The sequence below is a fragment of the Trichosurus vulpecula genome, chromosome 4 (assembly GCF_011100635.1).
Source record: "Trichosurus vulpecula isolate mTriVul1 chromosome 4, mTriVul1.pri, whole genome shotgun sequence".
Taxonomy (NCBI): Eukaryota; Metazoa; Chordata; class Mammalia; order Diprotodontia; family Phalangeridae; genus Trichosurus; species Trichosurus vulpecula.
This window is the reverse complement of record NC_050576.1, coordinates 53,705,203-53,709,034: the sequence shown is the minus strand read 5'-3', so window position 1 is coordinate 53,709,034 and position 3,832 is coordinate 53,705,203.

The window sequence follows — 3,832 nt, the reverse complement described above, 5'->3', positions numbered from 1 at the left end:
AACCCCTAAAGAACAATGGTCCAGGATACTATCTCGGTGGAGTTTAGGGCTTGAACTTGGGGGAGATGATGTATGTAGAATTTGAGCAATAGTGAGCCTAATCCCCTTCCTTTCCTCAGGGAGAAAATTGGGGGGATTAGAGTAACAAGTGGTTAATTGTGGGAACTGAGTGAACCACACTGACTCCATCGTGCAACTTAATTCTGGATCTGGCTCAATTCCCTTGCTATTCAATTATGGGTCTAGTCCAGCTTCTGTCTCATGAGAAAACTTTATTCAGTTTTGGGAATTATAAGAGGATTTTATTGCATTGTTTGAACCCAGCCCTGTGTGGCTGGGAAGCTGGACTACCCTTACCCACTGCTTAGTGACCCTTAACTAAGAACCTAGGTTATGCTGACCAGAAACCCAGTCAGATCCAAAGGTCGATGCAAAGAATTTTCTCATAATTGTACATCTCAAGCAACCCATACATCTTATCTGAAAACAAGCCCCATACTGGTCAGTTACTGTTTCCATATTCCTTTGATTGAATACAGACACTTGGAGAGAGGATGATACCCCTTTTCTGATTTCAGGGAATTGTACCTATTCACTCTTCCCCTCCCAACTTGGAAGGTCTCTGATCTTTCTTCCAATTAGAAATCAGATTACCTAATTTTGTATCCTAGTTAGTTGATTTCTTTTAATTAATTGGTCTTTTTTGATTAGTTGTTTTGAACACATGAACCCCCTTTATTCAGGGTCCAGTGCCAAAGCTGAGTGGGTCTAGTTCTGGTTTGTTGAGCAATTGGCATGCATTGCTTAATAAATTGATACACTAGGAAGCTTGAACCTTTGTGTCCTCAGTCATTTCATTTTTTACCCTCCACATCAGAGATATAGGAGGGATTATGCCTCCAGGTATTGGGGGAAGTGTTTATGTTTTCTGTCTTTGAAGCAAACATTTCTCTGTAAAAGTTGATCTGACTATTAATTAAGTGGAACTTAATTAATAAGTGGAACTGAGGTACTTGGATACCCCAAAATGAAGGAACACAATTGGGGGGTCCTCTAATTATAGCAGAGAAGACAGATATTCCCTCAATCCCTTTAAGGTAACAGAGAAGGGGGAAGGCAGGATTGTAACACACCTGGCCTCCAGGCAGTGAGGGCTGGAGAACCCATGTTACACATGAAAAGAAATGTAATCCACAAGGTAGAGAGTATATGTAAATAGAATTAATAGAAACCTCCAGATACAAGGGCATAAATTTCCCAGAAACACAATAAGTGTACTTCTGGGCTTATGTCCTAATAGGATTTGTCAACCATTACTAAGTTTGTTTGTAGAAAGACAAACAAAATTAGTCTGAATTTGAGTGTTTATTTCTCTCAAAGCTTGCGGAACACACAAATAGAAATACTCATGGGAGTTCATCCTGAGACAACGAACTCAAAGACAAAGCAGACCTTATATCTTCAGAGCAATTCCCTCTCACTCCTCCCTCCCTTCCTGGCTCAGGATGCCTATGTCAGCCAAAATTATGGTCTCCATATGGTTAACCATGATCAGTGATAAAGAGAAACTGAGGCACAAAGTTCCAAGCATGATCACTTTATTGGTATGACTAGCAAATACCAATAAACTGGATCCAAGACCCTTCAGTAGTTAAGGATGCATCTAACAGTTGGAGCAGCTCTTTTATACACTTGAAAAGGTGGCAGGTTATATAGGGTATCAAAAATAATCCAATGAGGCAAGTGACATCTGACACTATGATTAATCTGATCAGAGATGGAGGGTGGGTAATACTTGGCTTGACTCAGAAAGAGGATTTCAATAACCCAAGGCAGCAGGCAAAAAAAAACAAAAAAAACAAAACAGAGTTTGCTAACATCCCCTGACTAACATCCTTTGGAAAATCTCACGGTGGGCATAGCTTATCACCAGACTGCCCACAACCAAACTTTCCAGAGGATGTGAATCAAACATCCTGTGACCAGGTTGACTCATCTCCATTGGTCAGCCAAATTCACAGATTTGAGTTATAGGCCTAAGGGATCTCAAACTCACATAATGAAGGGACCAACCAATACTTAGTGGATTGATCATTAATACATAATAAATTGACTAAGCTTTGTTAAAAATAATGCAAAATAAAATAGAGTATCAATTTTTAACATTACATTGGTAAAGTCAAACAACTTTCAAAGACCAACAACGGCTCCAGAGGACAGGTTGAAGATTGGTACTATGCCCAGAGAGGTGATGAGTGCAGAATCTCACACATACACACACACACACACACACACACACACACACACACACACACATTAATATCGCCCCACCCCCCTTCCTTCCCCTTTGATCCGGAGAAATGAGCCTCTGTTTGTTTCTCGTTATTGCTGTTTCATTTGTTTTGTTTGTCCTGTCCAGAATCCCCACAGATCCTTGACTCAGCCACGTTGAACCTGGAGGCAGGATTCAAGACTAGATGTTGCAACTGACCCAGCAGAAAAGCCCTGAGATGCCAAGGTGCCTGGAATTTGAACCCAAAGGGGTCTTCGGATATGGAACTTGGTGGGACTGAGCCAAACAGTGAACCTAATTCACCTCTTCTCCCCAGAGAATGAAGTGGTGCAAGGGGGAATGATTATGCCTTCTAGATGTTGGAGGATGATGTTTGAATATTTTTTTCTTGCTATACCTTTGAGGTAAATATTTATTTGTAAAAACTAATTTGACTGTTAAGTGGTGAAATGGAACAGGGGTTCAGAAGAACCATAAAACTGGGGAAACACAATTATCAAGGAATTGAGTCCATGACAAATAAACTAAATACACTCTAACACCCTAAAGTGTACTACAGAACCCTGGAGGAAGAGGGAAATGTTTGACACCTGTCAAGATATTAGGAGAGCCCCTGTCTTCCAGAGCTAAGGCCCAGCAAGCAAACTGTGTCCTGAGGTTGGCATAACAATCCTTTGAGGTCACCCTCTGGATGATCTCATCCACAGCAAAATCTCAGAATTGTTTTCTATAATTATTGTATTGCTTTGACTAGAACTAGGTGGTCTCTCAGCTGGGACAAGCACCTGCTGTGTCCACATTCTGGTCATGAAGCCCTGCTATGAATCAAACTTGTCTCACTGTTGCTGTTACACCTCATTGTCAGGGTTACAACTCACTGAATAGCCATTGGTATAAGTATTGAGATCTCCCTACACTGCCTCAGGTCACACACGTTCTTTCCCCTCCCCACCCACTCCCTGCAGGGGTCCAGCACATGTGATCTTGCTTGCAAGCCATTTCCCTCATTTTGAAATTAAACTTCTGTTTGATTCCTGACTTTCCTGTCTCTAGCCTGCTCTGTTTCGCTCCAGTCATCCATAGGTTAGAGGCCAGTTCAGTCCAGCCAACACACCTGGTTTCTAGGCAGGAGAAGCCAGGCTGGGCACTGTTACATTCACAACAACTCTACAAAGCAAATAGACAGGTATTATTATCACTGTTTTACAGATCCGAAAGCTGAAGCTCAATGACATGATCATGATTCCAGTGATTATAAGTGACTAGTGCAAACTCAGGTCTTCTCGTTCTGAATATGATTTTCTTTCCACTGAGTCATCCTGGCTCTCTATGTCTATGACACTCGTAAAACCTTAGTGTGAATATCTTTATGAGAAGAGACAGATATACCTGAAAAGTCAAACAATGATCAAAAATATGAAGGATGTATATTTCCAGGCTATGATATGCAGTTGGATGGAAACTCTATAAATTCTCTCTTATCTATCTATCTATCCATCTATCTATCTATTGTGCATCCCCAAAATGTCCAATCTGCCA